Source organism: Zosterops lateralis (genome assembly GCF_965231275.1).
Source record: "Zosterops lateralis genome assembly, chromosome: 1".
Taxonomy (NCBI): domain Eukaryota; kingdom Metazoa; phylum Chordata; class Aves; order Passeriformes; family Zosteropidae; genus Zosterops; species Zosterops lateralis.
The window spans coordinates 72,124,086-72,146,712 of NC_139762.1; positions in this window are offsets into that span (position 1 = coordinate 72,124,086).

Below are 22,627 nucleotides of genomic sequence, written 5' to 3' on the forward strand. Positions count from 1 at the left end.
GTTGCAATGGAATATCACAGATGCTTATTATGCAGATATTATTATAATCAATATTTAGCTAAAAATTGCATACTGCTAGAATAATCAGAATGAAATATAATTTCTAATGGTCCATGGGGTTATTTCTCCCCATATGAAGATCTTGGCAATTCCCTTTGAAATTCATGAGGTTCCTGTCAGCCCATTTTTCCACCTTACTTACATCCTTGTTTCAGCTCTGCCCTTTGATAATAAGCCAGTTTGGTATTGTCTGGAAATGTGTGGAGTGTAAACTATTGCATCATCTAGTTGTTAAGTAAAAAAATATTACACAGAATTGGCCTCAGTATCTACTGGAAAGAGCACCACTAAGTAACCAGATGACAGTAGAATTTTCTATGATTCTTCACCACAGTTTGAGCACAGAGATGGAGTTTCAACCCATTTTATACCTCACAAACCTGATTCTAAAACATGTTGGAAGCTATGTTGAAAACATTTCTTAAGCAAGCTGCTAAAATATACAGGCAGAGGGCCAACTCTAGTTCCAAATCCAATGAGTATGATAGAAATGTGGATGGGAGTCTGAACAACCTGATGTAGCCAAGGGTAGCCCTGACTGTGGCGGCATAGTTGGAACTATATGATCTTTAAGGTCCCTTCCAACCCAAGTCATTCTCTCATTTTAGGTCTGCTTCTGGGTGGAAGATGTCAAAAGACAGGAAAGCACGTGCTTACTGGGGTCAAAGTCAAAAACCAAAGACTAAGATTCTAAGACCATATAAGGGTGAAAAACCTGCAAAACCTGTTGAGCAAAGACAGAGTAAAAAGGACAGCTTGTTTGTTGAGGAAAAGGAAAAACAAGGGAATATTGAAAGGCAAATAATTTGTCTGGGTTGTTTGAGAGTGCTGTTAGGGAGAAGCAATGTTGGTTATTCTCCAGACAGGAAGGAGAACTGGGAGTTGAGACAACAAAACTGGCAGGGCTGTGCCCTCAGTAACAAAGGCAGACCCACAGTAACTGAACAAGAATAGCAAAGCAGAAGAGAGGATGGTAATCAGGCAAGTGTCCAGAACACTAGACATGTCCATGGTGAGAAGGGCGGTCTGAGGTCAAGCTGGGAAGTCAAGTCTACGGGTCAGGCTCAGAATGAACAGGGTACATGATCAGGCACAGATCAACAATGTAGCTTGGATGAGAAACCTTCAACACTGCTCCAAACAAAGAGAGGCCAGAACCTTGCTTCATTCAATACTCTGACATCCACATCTTCCCCAGAAATCTGATCCAAGATTCTACAGCTGCATTAAATCAGAGTTGGCCTTGAGCACTGGAAGCCAAAACCATGGGAAGGAGGGGTGAAGGTAAAGGTTGCAGACCCCATTGGTGAACCTGACTCGTGTGGCAACTGTAGGGCAATAACCCTGTACCAACTGTACCCCATGAGTGCACTTTGCTTCCCTGGCTGTGGAGCTAGTGCCAAAATGGACAGACCAGATGGCCCTAACACAAGGTAAAAAATAGCCAGTGCTTTCCTCATCTACATAGTCAGCCACCTCATATATACTCAAAAAAAAAAAAAAAAAAAAAAAAAAAAAAAAAAAAAAAAAAAAAAAAAAAAAAAATTAGGAATATGCCTTATATATGTTTAAAAACACCTACAGAAAAAAATATCCCAAACTTTCTCACATCAAATAAAATTTGTTTTTCCCATACATTTCTCTTCTTTTCCAAAAGTCTCATAGATATCCATACACTTCTTCCTCTAGTACAAGGAACTTGTTATCTCCAATTTTTTTGCAGGTGTTTGAGGAAACCTTTATCCAAGGACTTATTTTCAAGTACTGCTTTTTTGAAAAATTAGGGAGTTTTTTTGTTTGTTTTTTTTTGGTTTTTTTAAGTTTTATGTATAGAAAACAGGGTAATTTTATTCTTAACTCACAGGAAGTGCATTATAATTTCAGTATATTGACCTGAGAATGTCAGTGTTGGGAATGTCAATACTACAGATAAGCTGTGAGTCTTCGATAATATTTGCATTATAACCTAATCAGAAGAGATAATGATATTAGAAGAGCACAGAAAGTCTTTCACATCAATCCAGTCTACCCAGCAGTTTTAGGTGTAAATAGGGTTCTACAAGTAAGGTCCACAATATGTCCTTCACACCTGCCAGTCTACACAAAAGGGACTTCAGTAATGTGTTCTGAGGGCATCAGTAACAGACTTCCTGAGGAGACTGCTGAATCTATATTTTGATTTACTTTTTCCCTTCCCTTTGTGTGAAGAAAAGCATAGTTGCTGAACTTGAATGTCCATATTCTCTGAAAGTACAATTCTTACAACCAGCACAAATTTATATTGTCTCCCTAAGTGTACAGATGACTATTTCAGAATCAAAATCCCCCAACAAAAAAATTAATTGTTGATGAATCATACAAGGAACTAAGTGCAGTATTTTTTAGATAATTTCTTATTTATGGGATTTTATGCATCACAAGCACCTTCCTTGAATTTATACTGTCAATATATTTGCCAATATCTATGTAGGTTAGATATATATTTAGGTATATATCTTTGATACTGGAATTTCTTAAAATTTAAAGATGTAAGGTGCATGTTATGCAAACCACTACATAATGACAGTGCTTCCGAATTCCACTATTATAAACTTTACCCTATCTGTCTCCTCTACTCTTCTTACACCAAAAAAATCTATAAACACAAAGCTTTGAGATTCAAAGTGTCCAAAGCAGCTCAGCTGAGCAGAGGATATGTATGAGTTATGTACAGTCCTGTTGACATCAATGTTTTTCCAGAGAACCCCAGAGAACCATGAAAAATTAAGTCTGTTTCTTGGGTGCCAAGTCAGTAAGGTTTGTTGGAGCTACACAGTTACACCCATTCCTCAAGATGTCATTTGTTCACCTGAGGATACATAAAATTTTATGTAAGATCACAAGTATAGTCCATTTTGGAAAGGTTGGTCTCTTCACCTAATTCTTTCAGGGATTAAATACTATATTCTATGCAAGTGACAGGCAAGTCTCATTTGAGATTACTCTTACTCAGGTCCTGAGCTGCACAAATCAAATAGAAACACAGAATCAAAATGGTTTTGGTTGGAAGGGACCTTAAAGATTGTCTGGTTCCAATGCTCCTACCCCCAACCCCCCACTCCCATGAGCAGGGACACCATTCATTAGATCAGGTTTCTCAGAATCCCATCCAACCTGTCCTTGAAGGCTCCCAAAAATAGAGCATCCATCACTTTGCTGGGCAACCTGAGCCAGTGTCTCATAGCCCTCATAGTAAAAGAGCTCTCCCTTACACCTCATCATAGCCCAGGCTGCAGAGCTGAATAATCAGAGCTGCAAAGAACTCTGTTGAGAATCTTCCTATGCTGACTGAGACAGAATTTTGTGTTGATTAGGAAAATAAAGAGTGCAGAAGGAAGAAACGGGAAGGTGAGTGACACAAGATGATATAACAAGCTTTGTTCATGTAATCAGCTCTTAATTGGTCAAATAATCTTAATGAAAACACTGGAAAGAGTGGCATCTGTATCAGGATTACACACTTGGATGATGAAAAGTGATGAAAGTAGTGATTCAGAGCAGCAGGCCTTTAAAATATATGAAGAAGGGAAATTAAAAGAGACCTTAATCTGCCATAAATTTACACTTAATTACTTATAATTTTGAAGAATCATATAGCCTGATTTAAAGGTCTCTGGACCCAAGCCCTGATTTTGACTAAATATCAAAGTATTTGGGATATGGGAAAAATAAATTAAATGAACTACGAATTTTTATTTATCTTTTAATTCAAGCAGGAAGCACCATCCCTAGAGAAATTATGTCCTGCAAACAACCTGCTTCATTTTAACCTGCATTGCACAGAAAGCAAACAACACTACCCTTCATCAAAGTGTTGAACCAGTATTTGAAGAGCAGACAGCTGTGGTCTTGTAAGCCTCTGGATTTTTTTTTCATCTCAGTGTGCTTAAGTAAACAGAAGAAAACTGTTTGCTTTGTAAAAGAAATGGAAGGATTGTAAAAATGCTGCAACTCTGTTTGGAATTCGTCCAAACTAAAGAAATTAAGTTTCTGTCTGTAGCAAAACTGACATTCCTCCTTCTTTCACCCGTCACCCTCCCTCATGAAATCTTAAAATGTCAGCTTGAGCTGCCCACCCCTACTCTTTGGAATTTTATTAACTTAGTTATCAAAACTGCCTTCATTTATATCTACTAGATAATTCCTATGAAGTAGGAGAGGAGCATATGCAGTCTCCTGAGCTGCCATTCACAAGAGATGATGTGCATTTTATATAAGAAATGATGTTCCTTGCACTCCCACAGCTTGAAATATGGTCCTTTGAAATTTTTTTATTACCAACATGTTGCTGCTTCTTTTCAAGCTTTTGTTGCCCATGGGAACACTATAGGTTTGGGATTTTTTTTTTCCTTTTCTTTTTTTTTTTGCTACAGGGAGTTGAAGTAGGAGATCAAACAGAAGCAGCATGAACAGAACAGTCATTCATTTATCTTCTCTATTTTACAATCGAAAACCCAAAACTAAACCAAACAATGTTTGTTACAGTTTCGAGAATATATATTTAAAGTAAATAAATAAAAAAAAATCACACAAGAAAATTCAGTTCCCAAAATTTCTTTAACTGTAAGTCTATTGTGTCTGAAGTGAGCCTACTATGAATCCAAGTGATTTTCAAATTGCTCTGAAGGTGAAATTTGTCGAATTCTCCTGTAAAATATGTAAGAAAATACCACTGATCTGTATAAACAATGCCACTGTTTTTCCTTAACTCTCCATTCATTTCACAAAGCTGATTTTGGAGGAGCCCTGCCATGCCACAACCACAGAGAGGAAATCTGGTCTGTACAAGCATGTGTACATTAATACAAGTGTCCTTTCAACATGCAAAACTGTGGGAGGTTGTCAGTATGTAATACTTTACCTGTACCACCTGGAACAATTGAGATAATAAAATGGAAAAGAGAAGATTTTCTTCCACCCTGAATCTTTATATGGTGTAAGACACGTTAGTGTGCAAAGAAACCAGAGGGGGGTGATCGATTGATTGATTCAGTCTTAGCCCTTTTGAAGCTTAGAGTTTCAAGTCAGGCTGCTGTGAGCTGTGCCAAACTTCTGAGCTGGTTTTGTGTTCTGTCATCAACAGCACAGGAGGAGTAAGAGACTGTACTGTACAAAAAAAAATCAAAAAAACCCCAAAACCAGGAAACTTTAAGTAACAACCACTAAAATACACTTCCCATCCTTTCAAGTTGTTGTTTTCTCTTTTTTTGGCTAAAAACATCTTTGAATGTTCTCAATTTCCCCTGTCCTTATTCATATCATCGTTCACGTGCTCTGTACAGCAAAGGTTATGCCAGATCTTTTGTTTTTAAACTATTGCTAATCTTTAAATAGTCAGCCTTGAAAATTCATTTCAGGCAAGGGCTTTGCATAAATCTTAGCTTAGAAGGTTAAAATCAGTTGCCTAGTTGTTGCATCCTCTTTCTCCCAGGATATTCAGCCACACACAGCTGATAGAAAGGATTAGCCTTGCTATTTTTTTCATATTTTACAGATATAAGAGGAGAAAAATTAAAAACAATGTTGAACATAGGAAATGGAAGCCTTCCTTCCAAATTTTATGCTTAGCTTCTTCTAATCTTTCCAGTCAAAATATAGGGACTTTTTTTTTTTTTTTTTTTTTTTTTTTTTTTTATGAATAACTGTTTAGTTTAACCTCAATCGTTTAGCTGAGTATCTGATAATTGCTACACTTGCCCCAAAGCACTGGCATCTGTTCTTCTCTGCAATTTTTGAACTGCTTTATATTCTGCAGTATATCTTGGTAGCTAAATAATTTCAGCATTGAGACTACAGTGCATGTACAACTTTCTTGCTTAAAAGGAAGAAGGAGATGTCTGAAAGGAAGTATAGCAGATTTCTTCCTTCATCTGAATGTTGCTACAAAAAGAGAATTCTTCCTCACCTGACACATAGTGTAAACTCATAGCATAAACATCAGTGTCAAAACTATTTTTGTCATGATATTCTAAGCATGTTCTGCAGAATGGGTAGTAAACTTTTTCTCAGCCTGTTAAACAAGACTGATCACTCAGCTCATACAAGTTTGGGTTTCATAGTTGTTAAGAAAGTGCAGCCTGTCTAAGAAAAGGTAAACTGTGCTCATTACATAATTTCTGAGTTTATGTTTACTCTTAACTTATGTTTAATTTCCAGGAGAAATTAAGGAAATCCTTTTCTAAATATGTTCCTGTCTACAGTGCAACCTGTTAGCAGATTTATTTCTTTATTCTCAGATTGTTATCAACAGAGTATTGATAAATGTTTTGGATGGAAGCAGTGATGCTGTTGAGGAAGAAAGGAAAGTCAAATGCCCCTCTGGAAGAGGACCTTCCAGCTTTGAGAGGTATTGAGCAGGAAGGAAATCTCATCTGGGACCTAGGAGCCTGGCACCTATAGAGAAGAACCTTGGCAAAGGGATCGGAGATGCAGCTTGGAGAGGATGAAAAGAACTTTTTTTCTCTGGGGGTAGATAGCATTGAGAAGGCTTGTTGTAATCTCGGAATTTCTGTGTATTAAGTGGGAAAGTAAGAACCTGAGTTGGAAAAAGAAAGCACTAAGGAAAAAAGTGGCTTGCAAGTTTTCTTTTTCAAATTTTCTGCTCTCTCTCACCTACATGTTTTGATTTTTCTCAGTGTAAGAATTTAATTATTCCAGCTTATGTCTTAATGAAACCTTGTTTATTTACAACTCTTTGTTGTTCTTTCACAAAGGCCAGGAGGATAAATTACAAAGTCAATTAAATCTTCTGAAACAATCTCTGTTCATTAGTGCTTATCCTTAACTTATCTAGAACATATTTTAACATATCTATATATGCATACATTCAAAGTACTTAATTTGCATCCATGGTCGGTAAAAGAACATTCACAATTGGGCAAGTTCTGTGTGAACAGCTCTACAAGTTATATTCTGGAAAGAAGGTCTTAAAAATTCCTATTTTCCTTATTTCCTATTGGAAATGTTTGTTTTCTCTAAGTATTCCCTTCTACACATTTGTTCACATTGCCCATCTTCTCAGCACTCAATGTGACAAGTCCCAAATTTGGACTCTTACAGGCTATTTATTTCTGAAGTAACAATAAGTATTTCGTTGAAGTTAAACAAAAATGGAGTTTTATAAATATTCATATTATTTTAGCAGTACTATAACTTGTGCTGATGAAAAAAAAACCAGTCTTCTGCCATATTTGCAATTAAAAGGAAGTAATTGTGGGGCTTCTCACCAGGTCCACACCTCTCACAAAGGTTCAATTTTTTTATTTTTTTATTTTTATTTTTATTTTTTTTTTCAAAAACAATAGGATAGGGCAGTGTCATGGAACAGAGAAGTATCTTTTAATACTTCCAACCTTACTATCAGATACATTCTATCCATATTAAAAAAGTTTTCCTTTCTTCACCACATAAATTCTTTAAGCAGGACTAAGGATACTTCATGACAAAAAGGTATAAAACCATGAATGGAGTGAAGCAAGTCCCTGTACCTTGAGCTTATGAATATCTAGTCAAGGTTACACTGGTATTTGTTGGATAGATACAAGTTAGATTGTCTGTAAAAGTCACTGTGAAAAGGCAGTGGATGTATGTTCATTCTTTTATTCAAATAAGCACGGACATAATAATTTCCTTACAGTTGTTCTTGTTTGACCACTTTGATACTATTCATAGAACAGTAGAAATGTCTGCAAAAGGTAAGGAAATCAGCCAGATTCCCCACGACACTAAAAATGTCTAAAGGATGTAGATGCCCAGTTTGTATGAGCAAAATATTTCAGCCTCAAAGCTTCAATGAAATCATCCTGAGTCAGATATCAGCTTCTGCTTCAAACAGTCCAAAAGCATTATTTAACAAAATCTTCACTTTTAATTTGAAATAGCCAAGCAAAATTAGCAAGGAGTCAAACAAAAGAAAATATTTTTTTCTTTGTCACTATTTTTCCTGGAGGCATCCTGTTCTTATGTGATATAAAATTTAGAGGTTAAGTTTTGCTCAATCCTTTGGAAGAAGGTACAAGTCTAAAAATACCTGATTAAAAATTATTGTGTCAAGTGAAGAACATGGCAACAACTGTCCTTTATTCAATTCTCCTCTGTCCCTTCCCATATTCAAGAACACAAGCAAAAGTTCGGTCAGATCAAGGAAAATTGTGGAGGGAAGGGAAAAACACACGCTGTAAGTAAAAGAAAATTAAAAGAAAAAATGTCAGCTGTAACTATTCTCTGGCTTGCACAGCTTTACACAAAGCTAACTCCTTTATTTATTCAAGGATGTGAGCTGATTCCAAGCAATTGAATTATGCACTGTGTACTCCAAATATTTTAACTATTTCAGGTCTTCTTTCCTACCTCAAAAGCATTCTAGAAATTCCCTTTCTGCTCTGATGATTTCCAGAAGGAGAGGGGTCTTTTGCTCCTTATTTAGCTGGTATCTTACCTCTTCTCTGTTCCTGACCTTTCTGTGTGTGATGATTTATGGAGCAGAGAGAGGGTAAGAAAAGAATGCCAAGCACTACTCAAACACCAGACACAAACTGCAGCTGACCTTTCCTGTAACTGGGCAATGTGAGGATGGCTCCTTTCTTTCAGTTCACATGCAAGAAAATTGGTAAAATCTAGTTTTTTAATAACCTGTCATCTCCACCATGAAAAGCCCGAAGTTTGGATAGCATTTTAAGACAGTGCAAATAACACATGCCTCTGCAGGTGATGGGAATTCACAGCTACATAAAATGTAGGTATGAGATAATGTAACATAACTTCCTTACTTTGTCAAATGCAAAAGGCTAACATATTCTCTACTGCCTCAGACCAGCATATCACCTGAAATAAAAAGTATCATTACCTGTCTTGTCCAGCTATAATATTCCAATCTGCTGAGGTCTTACTATTGTGTGAGGAAGCTGAAGTCATCAGAATCCATTACTACAGTGGATGATACAGAATTTATCTCCACCAAAACTTTGGGGCTTAAAACCATTGAAGAGACTTCATAGGATAAGGTGTGCTGGGATTTGACAGGGACCAACTGTCCTGGGGGAGAAATTGGATCTTTGGGCATAAGCTGTCAGGACTGATCCCTAAAGTGGGCTTTGAACTAGACACAGTGGGGAAGGGGATGCCAGCAGGGTTGCAGTAGATAAGCCAAGGGTTGACTTCACATTGCCTGGGTGTGTTAATGCTGGTGGGAACCTTTACAATGCCCTCAGGAGTACTGAGGTCTCAGAAACATATCTGAATTGCTTGTACACTAATGCAGGCATCAACCAAAAAAAAAAAAAATAAAAAAAAAAAAAAAAAAAAAAAAAAAAATACATACAATACACTAGGTCTTAGGGTCTTAGTGAAACTTGGTGGAATGAATGCCAGGACTGGAGAGGTGGGATGGAGGGCTCTTCAGGAAGGGTAGACAGGGCAGGCAAGGTGGAGGTGTCACACTATAATTAAGAGAAAGGTTTGATTACACCACCCTTACAGTTAGTGATGATGTGGTTGAGATCCTCTTGGTGAGGATTAGGAGGATGGAAAACAAAGGAGATGTTATAGTGGGTGCCTACTTATGATTGTCCAGACAGGATGTAAGCACTGATGAGATATGTTTTAGGAAACCAAATGCATTTTCTGCTGAGACCTGAACAAATAAAAATGCACCCTCTTTCCCTACTTTATTTAAAATGACTCAGTCTTATTTTGGGTGGAATGATTGTAGTTGCCGCAATATGCAAAGGACTAGATGATCATTGTAGGTCCTTTTCAATTGAAAAGGTCTATTCTATTTTAACTTTTCTGGTGATATTTACCTGAACATATTTTCCCTGCAGTAGATTATTCCTTACCCCTTCCTTCCAACCCAGTATCCCTCTGATTATATTTCCCTATATTCTTTTAGTGAGACAGATGACCACCCTGCAGAGTGGAATGGAGTTGCCATAAATGTATTATCAGAGCAATTCATGTTCATGCCTTACCTCACCTCTGCCTTGCCAGCAATAAAGATGGTATTCATTGCTTCAAGTGTATATTGTTTGCACTTTTGCTTTCCTAAACACAGACGTTCTAGAAAAACAACCTCAGAAAATATGCAATTTCCCAGCAAGTAACAAAGGGAAAGCAAGGAATAGAGGCAGGGAAATGGAAAGAAGACTGAAAGTTCTCAGGAAAACTTGACTTCAATGATTTGTGTTTGCTGTAATAAGCAAGAGAAATAGCTGTGGAAACAGAAGGACTGGCTTTGCTCTGGTTTTCACTGTTACAAAGTAGGAGCAATGTGGGTGGTCACAGGTTTGCAGAAGAGAGTTCACAGTGGTTACAGAATTTATTGTAATCTAACAAGATGTAATAGGTCAAACAATCTTTCTCTTATCATTGACTCTGATAAGAGCTGTGGAGTATTTTTCATTTTCAGTTCTCCGGTACATGAAGAAATGTGTTTACCACACGAATTAGGTCATTACTCTCTTAATTTTATATGGAGAAAACAACAGAACAGGCAGAATAATTTGCTGAGATTCATTTCTCTTGATTTGCATACCTTGACCAATGCATCTGTTTGGATCCACATTCAATTAGCCAAAGTTCTCAAACTGAATATTATTATTATTAGGTCTCCAAACTTTCAAAAATTTTCTGCTGGAAACATACAGTTTGCAATTAATTCTTTCTATTTCTTATTCTACAGTTAAAGATTTAATTCTGCAACAAATCATTAAAAATAAACCAAATATCACTTACTGGAATGAAAGGCATTATATTAGACAATGCAACAAGTAATAAACTTTATCCTGGAAAGAAAACCTAGTAATATTTTTGTAAGCCATCTGTGAGCCAAACAAGAAATGAATGTGAAAATCTGATATTAATCAATAGCCATATTTACAATAAATATCAACCTTGTATCTGAATTTGCTGAGTGCTATCACAGAAGACTTACTTCCTTGTCTCATATAAGACTTGATGAATTTGTTCTGATGGAAAATTGCTTGCTTAATATCTTAAACAAATGCTGATTCTTTTTTTTCCAGATACCATGGGAAGCTTTACATAATGCTTAAAAATTTATAAAGTATACTTAAAAATTCCAGCAGATTTTGGAAAGTATTAGACATTCAAAGAGAACACCCCATTTTAAATTTATATATGATACAGACTATGACTCTGAAACTGCTTGGCATTTCTTAGCCACCCAAACTTCTCTCTGGGGGAGGTGCAAGGTATCATGGCTCTGTCATGGGTCTGATAACCTCTCCTGAATTATTAAGCCTCTTGCTTCCCCAGATATATCAGGATTTAAGGCTGGGAACCTGAACCTTCTTTCTGATATGACGGTGCTGCATAAAAATATAATTTCCATTTTTTTTTTTTTTTTCCCCCCAGTATTGTTCCTGTTTAACCTGTCAACTTTTAAAGAGGACACACTGAATCAGCTCAGAAAGCATGAAGGAGTAGGAAATTCTTTCCTAAAGTTATCATATTATCTTTTTGGTCATCTGGCCTAAAATTCAGACAGAACAGTATTTTAAAGCTAACCCCACTGCTACTTCAAGGTAATGTGAGACTGGTTTTGACTTTTGGGAGGAGATAAAGTCTAAATTCATCATAGCTAAAACTCTAAAAAGAGCCTTAGACTGACCTTGAGTACACTTTTCATTAGTCATGAATTATTTTCAGCTCAGATGCCTTTTAATATCAAAGTAGCAGCTGATAATGCTTCTTCCTCCCTTCTTTTCCCTGGAAAAAAAAAAGTTACACTTGTTATTTCTTGCTAACAGCAACTTTAGGGAATAACTTTTTACATGAAAGTAGATTAAAAGTAAACATTTAGTTTCATAAGAGAAGAAAAAGGACTTAAAGTCCTCCAAATTCTTGCTTTGATAAATTGTAGCTTTGCCATGAGAAATATGAAACTATGATTGTTTAATTACACGTTACATGGTGTTACTGCTGCTTTAGTTTGGCTGAAAAGACTTCAGTAGTATTCTTATTGATTTCCCCACTGTACAGCAAGGAGAATAGTTCTATAATTATGTTATTTCTTAGTTGGATTTGGGATTTGGGGAGGGTGTTAATTTCTTCTAAATTCAAATTAAGGGAGAATTGTATTTCCTTCCTCTGTGCCTAGATGAGTAAAATGTTATATTTAAATATTATATAAGAGTCTAACATGATATCTGTTGTGGTGCATAAAATGGAAATTAAGAATGTAAAAAAAAAAGTGGCTTTAATAATTTTGATGGCTTTTAAATAAGTCGTCATTCAAATGACATTATCAGAACCATAAGATACATGGAAATCTATGTATGATCCTTGTGTTCTGAGAAACATAGTCCCTCATATTTTCTTTCTTTTGTCATGAGGACTAAAAGTGAGCAGGCAAGGAATATAGGCGTCAATTCCTTATGAATTACATGCATATATACACATATATCTGTAGCTCAATTTAATCCTAAAAATATCTGACTGCTTTTCTATTGAAGTAATTCATAAAAAAACAAAAAGCCAAAAAAAACCCCCAAAAATAACGACAACAACAATTAAAAGTGCATGGTGATAAAAAGATGTATTGATTCAATACTGTTGTAACTGCACATACAACTTACTGGAAAAGAAATATTCAAAACACTGATGACGTATATAATGAAATATGAAAGAAATATTGGAGTGTGGTATGCTTTTAAGGTACTTAGCAAAATCAGATAGCTTATTCAGGGCTCAGGTAAAACTATTACTATCTTAACAAATGGTTTCTTTAATTTTGATGACTGAGCATGAACAAGATAAATGTCACTAGCTAACTGCCAAGAGAGAAATATGGAGTGGAGGATCTGCTTGTTTGCTTCTTGTATATTCAAGTACTATTGTTAGTATTTGTGATTAAAAAAACAGTACTGGCCTGTCACATTTTTTACCAGTGAAAATCACAGAGAGGCATGGGGATATGAACCCAGTTGGAAAATTTTCATTTTGCACCATGAAAGTCAAGAAGAAAAAAAGGTACAGGGTAAAGAATACCTCCTTGGCAAGATTCACCAACGATTCTGTACTTTGCTCCACTTTGATTTGAGTATACATGACTTTCTTTTATTTTTAGAACACTAGAGGAGGCTCAGGAGTCAGGATTGTTTCTTTTTTTAACAGAATGTACAAATTAGAGAAGCAACTACTGGATGGTGTACTTAAGAATGTACTCATTGCTTCTTGATGCAACTTTAGGACCTTCAGCTGAAGTACATCAAGATCAATTCTGATCTTAGAGGACTGTACTTGTATACCTAAAAAAAAAAGCTCTGTAATAATTTTCGTTTCCATGAAAAATGTAGTCCTTGGCTTTTGCTCTTTCTGCCCCAGAAGGCTTAGGACATGCTTGGAATTGGTTTAAATTTATTTTAATTTTTATCATATAATTTAGTTTAAAACTTTTGGCTCTGGCTCTCTATTTTAGATTATTTTATCACCCTACTTATTTGTGATGGCTGCTGCTTGTAAATTTTTTTTTAGTAGAACATCGTTTAAGACTAGACTGGTATATAGTCTTTTTTTTTTTTTCCTACTAATTTTTAAATTTCTTAGTATTCTGTTTCTGGTGTATATGGTAAAGTCCTATCAAAAAAATCACACAGGGTATTTGAAAAAATATATTCTATACAAGCACTAGCTTCTAGATGGTCAGCATTCTGAAAGAGCTTACTGGAATTTAATGTCAAAGATTTAATGCTATCTAGGGATCTATGTGTTAAAGCAATGCATTCTGTTCAAGAGAATCATGATATATTTTCTATTAACTGTAAAATACAAAGTAGATCAATTTTACAACAGAATTAAAGTAAATCTACATCCCTGTCACTGTGAGCACAATTCCCAACAATTTCCACCATCATTGTTTTCCACAAAACATAAAATTTGTCTTAAGCATTTCTACAGAATCATAGTAAAACATAAGTTGGAAGGGATCTCCAGACACCATTCAGGCTCTTTTCACCCAAGGCTGATGTGAAAACACTCTGATCAGGTTGCTCAGGCTAGTGTCCAGCTGAGTTAAAGTAGCTCCAAAAAATCCTACAGATCCTTGAGGCACCTGATCTACATGATTGACCGCTGTTAAATGAAAATATTTCCCATGTACCTAGTAAGAATTTCCCCAGCTTACGTCCATTGCTTCTCCTGGTTCCACTGTACACTTCTGAAAACAGTCTGGCTTCATCTTTCTATATTGTCTCAGTGGTAAATCAATGTTTTTTTTATTGAAAATCCCCAGCTGAATTCAGTACTTCATATTTGATCTCACAAGAACTGAGTGAGGCACAAAATCCACTGCTTGAACTGTTGGCTGTCCAACCCAAGCACGTGTATGGCCTTCTTGGCTGCAAGGGTGCGCTGCTGACTCCTCCAGTTCAACTGGTTTTCCACACAGAAACCCAGGTCCTGCATTCTGTGAGATTGCATTCTAGCCAGGCGACACCAAGATTGTAGTCTTGCATGAATTTAGTCCATTCCAGGTGCAGAAGTCTGTGAACTTCATTCAGTCCTTGTCAATCCCTTTGTCTGTTTGCATGGTCCCTTGAAGAGCACCCCCATCCTCCAGCCTTTCTTCATGCCACTGTTGTCCAGAAATGAATGAAGTACACACTGTAAGCACCGAGTTTGTTATGGAGGATTTCCCAAAACATGAGGTGAGGCTGATAAGACTGTAGTTTTGTAGGTTCTCCTTCTTTCTCATCTTCAAGATGGTGGTATTGTTTCCCTTTTTCAAATTATCAGCAGCCTAACAAAGTCAGCAGCTAAGTCCCCCGCCACCCTTGTGTGCATTCTGTCTGCCCCCTTGACCTTGTATTTGTTCATATGACTTAACTACATCTTCACTTGATCTGGCCTCTGTTGGTAACGTTTTTTCCCATGGACTCTGTTAACAAATCTGAGGATTTAGGAGGCACATGGGCAAGGCTAACCAGTGAAAAAAATGAGGCAAACCAATATTGGGTACCTTCGCTCTCTCCATATAATTTTTCGCTATCTTTCCATCTCCACTGCGAGGTAGTCCTGTATTTATTTCACCTTCCTTTGGTGCCAGTGTGCTCGTGGAAGCCTTTCTGGCTGTCTTTCACACCCCCCCCCACAAGTTTCAGTTCCACATGAGCTTTGGCTATCCTAGCTCCATCTCTGCATGCTCAGGCAGTGTTTCTGTATTGCTACCCTATCTCTGTTTCTAGCTTCTGTGCTCTTCCTTTATGTGGTTGAGCTCAATTAGGGGTTCCTTGCTGATCCTTGTTGGCCTTCTGCCATGATTGCTATGATAGTCCTTGAAATATAAGCTCTCACATTGGACCAGATTTTCTGTAATTTCTTGAAATCATAGCTCTTGATATTAGTTCATTTTTTTTTTAATTTAAATTTCAGCTAATTTAATTTAGCTACAGAGTTAGCTACAGGGAAATCAATAGTTACACAACTGTGAAGCAGGAGTAAAACCGGAACAAGTCATCTTAGCACCACTTCTTATAATTGCCTGGTGCTTCTTATAATTGCCTCATAGCCTCCTGCTTAGCAAAAGAGAACTTTGCCAAACTGCTAATGTTTCAGCCTGTAGTGAGTGTTTTGGGTATACTTCATTTGTCTGTTCCTAGGAATAAGGCTAAGGAGAGAACTCAAATGCCAAAATCAAAACCCCAACTTTTCCTTAAAAGGAAATCCATGCAAACTTCTCTTTGAAAAGCTTAGCACCACTGTGGTTGTATATACGACTGGCTTATCAGATGTCAGTTTTACTGCTCTCTCCGAAATCCGCGCAGTATCTGTGAAGAGTGACAAAAAACAATTGCCAGTGACTGAGTGGTATATACTGTAACACATAATTCAGGCTGTCCCTTCTATTGTTAATACCCACCAAAAGCTAAGAAATCCAGACAAGCAAAAGCTGAAAGGAGGTATGTTTCCAAACATGCGGATACTAGAACCTAGCAAGTTTCACAGAAGCAAGGTATAGCTACCTAGCATCAACTTCCTCAAAGCAAGAGCCTCTGAAAGATCACAGTTTCCCTCTGGATAATTGCCCTATGGGTGAGATGTGAGCTTCCAAATCTAGCAATGATGCATTCAGGATCCTGTTTCTCTCAGGTTCTGCTTGCCAGCTGAACTGGTCATTCTGCAGTGCCTGGTGGATCTCAAGGGAAGTAATTGTTTTCCCCTTTGTGAAGTTGAGGCTCTGGTTAGAATCCCTGTTTTCAAATATAAACATTTCACAGAAAGAGAAAGAGTCATACTTTTATTTTAAAAAAAACCCAACCAAACAAAACAAAACAAAAAAACCACCCCCAAAATAATTCAACATTGCTGATATTTTTATAATCTTAAATTGTATACATGTCAAAATGTATATAATTTATTTTTTAAAAATCTTCAATCTTTAAAAAAAACCAAATTTACCTCAATGCTTCATGGTACAATATTTCTTGAATGTGGTGAAACTTGCTTGACCACCACCAGGAGGATTGGTAACATCCTGCAAAAACCAAAACAAAAAAACCAAAAAGGCTCATCTAGGTACTGGGCCTTTAAGAGAATGAAGAGTTGGGTATAATATTAATATTAAAATACCTGAGGTATTTCATTGCAGTGTGCTTAAACCATGGTTCAGCATAAACACATACAGATGCCTAACTCGAACACATCACAACTCATTAGCAGCATCAGTGAGGTATTGATAGAATCCTTCACTATGCAGGTGGAGGGTGTAATTTTGAAGGCTACTGAGCACTGTGAATCTCCCAATGCATCACAATTACAGAAACACCTGTGTTAAATAACTTTGCTCTGATTCCCTATGAAAATGCATGGTGTTCAATAGTCCTTAGAATTAAATGCCTTGCCAACAAGCCACAGGTGTACACCACAGGAGCACATGATAATGTAATTGTGAAGGATGTGATGACAGCTCTCCATCCATAATACCACCTTCCCAAGATGCACTCATGCATCTATTTTATATTTAGGTATTTTCTAACTGTAGCTTCAGAGTCATCTAAGCAAGCAGTATCAATTCCAAAAGCAGCACTAACTAGGGGGAAAAAAACCAACAAAAAAAAACCCCAAAAAAACCCCCAAGAAATAAAAACCAAAAACAAAACCCAAAACCCTGCCACATAATTCAGGTTTAAAACTGATTGAATCCAGTACAGAAAGGGACAAAATGCGACCACCACCAACTCACCCCCAAAAGACCCACACAAAAAATACATGCTAATACTTTAAATAGATAAAATAACTTGGATCCTGTAAAAATCGAGGGCCTGCCAAAAGCCTTCCATACAGAAATTGTTACTACAGAAACTACCAACAAGATAAATACTTCAAATCTGTTGAAATTTTTATAGAAATTTTATTAATCCTGTAAGATCTACAGATTAGTTTAAAAAAATCTATGGCCATTGTACATTTCTATTGCACAAAAAAATGGACCGATTTTTAAATAAATGTATTTGGATTCTGCAGACACTGACTGATGTCAGTCCTTTTCTATGAAATAGAATGTGTGCAAGGACTAACTACTAACTACTACGGAAAAATTTGTGAGGTGTTACATGACGCTAAAATTACAGAAATATTTGGACATTTTGATCAAACATCTGTGAGAATTCTGAAGAAAATAACTAAGCACGGCTAGTAGGGAAGCTTTTTCCAAATTACGCCACAATTACATCTATATATATATTACATATGAAGGTTTCTGATCAGTAAACATCTCAGAAACTTACAGTGTCTTAAAAGATTCTATAAAATGATAGAACTATCAGTGGCAATTTGTAAGGCAGTGACCTATCCATATTCACAATTACTACTGCTCTTTGTTTTCTGGTTCTTTGTGGAGAACACAGACTAAAAGTTCAGGCAGGAAGCCCTAATTTTCTCATGATGACAATTAAGAGATCCTGACCTGCCAGAGTGGATGACTGGACAAAAGCAGCTTCTATGACTGGGGAATAGATGTGAGCTTGGCTAGATGTGAGCTCTAGTAATAGGAAGAGTGAAGCAAGATGGACTAAGTCTCTTCTTTCTTCTCTCTGCTTTTGATGTCACTTTTGGTTTGAATCTTCTCCATAGGCTTAGTCAGATCATGGGTATACTTATCTGTACAGAAATTTGGGTGGCAGCCAAACTGTACAAAATCTGTTATTAGCTCATGTGTTTTTACTTTGTTTTAAATACAGAAAATGAGAGCAGCCTCACCCCAAGTAGCTACAAATTTGTGACAAGTTCAGTGCAAGATCTTACCATTATAGTTGAAACTTTGCCTTTAGTCTCCTCTGTTGGAGGAGGTTACTATTTTCGGTAAGGATGACATTCGCTCACCTTTTACCTACAGCCTAATTATTAAAATGTTGAGTAGAAATCCTATGGGGATAAGAATGAGCAAATCTGTCATACCCAATCTGCAAATATGCTAAAGAATGAATCATAAAATCACAGAAGAAACTTTTTTTCGTCCACGGTAGCCACTGTGTGTCAGATTAGTGTCATTTAATTACCATAAATATGAGTCAGTAACTTCTTCCATTAACTTGTATCTAATTGTTCCTTGAATTCTGGTGCAAACTCTTTCCTCAAAGTGCTGAATACTGAGTAGGGGTGAGATTTTCTGTCACATTACTGCCCTATAAATGCCTCCCCTTCTGCTTTTCTCTCTCATACATAAAGGACAGTTAGAGACTCAGTCATTTTTATCTGCCCTCTGTCTCTCTCTCTTTCACTCTCAGGGGGTGTGGAGTGGAAATCTGTCTTCTCAACAACAGAATCCAGAGTGAGCTTTAGAAAGAAGCATCTATTGTGTCACAGTCTTTAAGGTGTTATGATTTTAACAGCTATCAACATGATTGATGATTGATATCAATGCTCAGCAGTGGAAGATTTCAGAGGATTAAACAATGAGACTGAAACTGAAAATCCATGGTCTCTATTAAAACTACAATAAAAGTCACTCTCTTTGATGGGTGCAGTGGGAACAGACAGCACACACTGACCAATGGATTATGCAACTGTCTCTGATTTCTGTGGATTTGTTCAGAAAATTCTAAACACACAAAATATATTTTCCCTTATATTCAGCTCCGTACACAGCTGATTTATCATTTCTCCCCTGGATAAACAAAAATGAATTGATGCCTGTGCCCAGACAGCAGTGTAGGTGGAGTTAAATCGAGCTGGTGTCCAGTCGCAGGTGGGGTTTCCCAGGACTCTGTACTGGGGACAGTCCTGTTTAAAAACAATTGGTTGTTAACAGCTAATGATCTGGATGATGAGATTGAGTACATCTCCAGTAACAGACAATACCAACTCGGATTGGTGGGGATGCTGTTCTGCTGGAGAGTGGGAAAGATATAGAGGACTCTGGGCAGGCTGGATCCCTGAGCTGAGGCCAGTGGGATGAGATCCAATAAGGTCCAGTGCCGAGTCCTGCACTTGGGTCACAACAAGCCCATGCAGTATTACAGGCTGGGAGAAGAGTGGCTGGAAAGCTGCTCAGTGGAAAAGGAGGTGTTGGTCAACAGGCAGCTGAACATGAGCCAAGTGGCCAAGAAGCCAAGGACATCCTGGCCTTTATCAGCAATAGTGTGACCAACAGGAGCAGGGCAGTGATTGTTCCCCTGTACTCAGCACTGGTGACGTTGCACCTCAAATCCTGCGTCCACTTATGGGCTCCTCACTATAAGAAAGACACTGAGATTCTGGAGCACTTCCAGAGAAGGGCAATGGAGTGGTAAAGAGTCTGGTGCACAAGTTATACTTAGAGCAGCTGAGGGAGCTTGGGGAGTTTAGCCTGGAGAAAAGGAGGCCCAGGGGAGACCTTATTGCTCTCTACAACTGCCTGAAAGGAAATTGTAGCCAGGTGAAGGTCAGTCTGTTTTTCAAGGTAACAAGTGACAGGAAGAGAGAAAAAGGCTGCAAGTTTAGCCAGGGGGGTTTAGGTCTTATATGAGGAAACATTCCTTCCCAGAAAGATTGTCAAGCATTGGGACAGGCTGTCAGAGGGCCGTAGTGGAGGTAACTGAAACACATGTAGATGTGGCTTTTAGGAACATGGTTTACTGGTGGACTTGGCAGTGCTGGGTTAATGCTTGATGATCTTAAAGGGCTTTTTCAAACTAAACAATTCTATCATTCCTCAATTACCTGCTCTTTGCTTTTGCACTGTTGGTATTTTCATGTAATACACTATATTTCTCAGCCCAGCTTCTTTTCCAGCTCAATCTTGTAGTCAAACCCTAGTCCTGCTCTTTCAAACATCACGGTCTAAGGTAATTCAGTATTATGAATTACTTTTCAAGTCACAGAAGAGGATAAGACAAGTCATGAGGAAACAAATCTTTTCTGATGAGTAAATAGTTTTGAAAACTTAATTGCCTAGCATGACAAAAACCAAAAGACGTGGAAATTTATTTAACTAAGTAATATTTCATTCTTTGTTTGCAGGCTTTCTTTGCAGTGCTTTCATAAGGTTATAGAATAATAGACCAAAGTTCCTGTCCTGGATCAAATTAAAAACAAGGCCCAACTAAAGACACAAAAAAATTCCACATCTAAATATGTCTATGTTGTAGTCCCACATACTTGGCAGTCCATGGTCAAAAAGGAGACAGCTAAGCACATACCTAAGTCCTTAGGGGATCAGAGAGTCTAAAAAAAAAAATCAATGGCTCTTTGAAGTGAGTGCACTGGCATCAACTTCTACCCATATTTTCTAAAACATGACATTAAGATATTCTTAAAGAATGGTAAAGATTTTTACAGGAATAATATACACCATACTCTGAAAATTTCAATGGTTACCACATATCCTGAAAAAAACCTCTCTGTTGTTTTGGGATCTAGTTAAGATACATTGAAGAATGTAACATATAACCAGGAATAGAGATGATATAGAATTAAGTGTACACTTTAAACATGTATGAAAATCATATGCTAGTTAAATTATTATTATTATTGAAGTGTTTTAATTTAAGATCAATAGAAGCTAACAGAATATAACAACTCAATGGTAAGTAGGTAAGCCAGTCTTCAAGCAAATCAATTTATTCAAACAAAGCTGATTTCTTAGTGCTCATAATTTTCAGTTCCATCTATCCATCAATCCAACCCTTCGCCCACCCACTTTTCGTCCCACTTGTTGTGGCAGAACAGTGGGCACAAAAGTACTACTGAAATGTAAAGGAATTTCCTTTTTTTCTCAGCAGATTAAAAATAAATAGAAATACAAAGACCCACCCACAAAGGTTTTTGAAGTTTTTTTTTAAATTCTGTTCCACTTTATATCACTATAAAAGAATCATCAATTTAAAGAGTCTTGTGTGCTGCCTCCTCCTTGAAAGTAATTTTTGTCTGCATTTTTTCTTCATTTAATCAAATGCTGTTTCGGGTACAAAAAGTTTACTGATTTTATTTTATTTTTATTCATGGATGCTCACAGGCCTCCGCATATGAGTAAGTACAGTAGATATTAATGAGCCATGTTCAAGCTTATTTCTAGGTTAGGTCTGGTAAAAGCCTAGAAATTGGTATCTCAGTGGATGCACTTACACAGACCAAAGCTATGCAGCTAGACCTGTAATCATGGTAACAGTTAAAAATTAATTAATTCTGTTTACATTCTTGAAATTCATTTCATGTCCAAGGACAACAGTGTTAAATGAGTTTCATAAGATGGTTACATATTGTACTGTTGAATCATTTTAGGAAGAGACTTATCTTAAAGTAGACGGATAGTTTTGGTAATTTCTCCTGTGTATAGAAAGATAAAAGTAACTTGGATTGCACTCTGCAGTTCATTCAACACTGTATCAACTGCTTCGATATTTTCTGAAATATTAGCTCCATAAAATAAAGATTGTTGTTTTCACATTTCCATTAATCTAAGGCTACATGCAGCTGTTTCTTGGAGGAAGAAAACATAAGCACCACACTGGTGCACAAGCTCTAAATACCTTTATATTGGCAGCATGACCAATTTCTATCACTAATACCCAAAGCAAGGCTTATCATGATCTTCCTTCTTATCTGCTTTCCAAAGAAGTTTATGAATGCTGATATATAAAAAGAAAGCTGCATAAGTACAAGAATACACACTTACTCTGGAGAATATTAAACAGAAGATAAAAATGTTAGCTGTTATATTCTGGATATCTATGTCCAGTTTCTGCTAGTGAAAATCTGTTTGATGGTTTCCTTTTAGTCTTAGTTGCACAAAAGTACCACAAAATATTGATCTTATTGGCTGATTCCCTTTAACAAGAGCATCTTGTGCAGATCAGGATGGAGGTATGCATGTAGAACTTTGCAAAAAACTTTTGAGCATTGCAATTTCTTCCATTTCATGAACACTAACCCAGTGTAAAAATATCTTAAAATGTCAAGTCTTGGTGAAGAAAAAAAATTCTTTCTGCTGCAGGTCTACATTCTCATTCTCATGAAAAAATGTTAACTACACAAGAAAGATGTTTCTTCCACAGGAAATTCTCTGCACTTTAACTTATAATAATAACGTAGC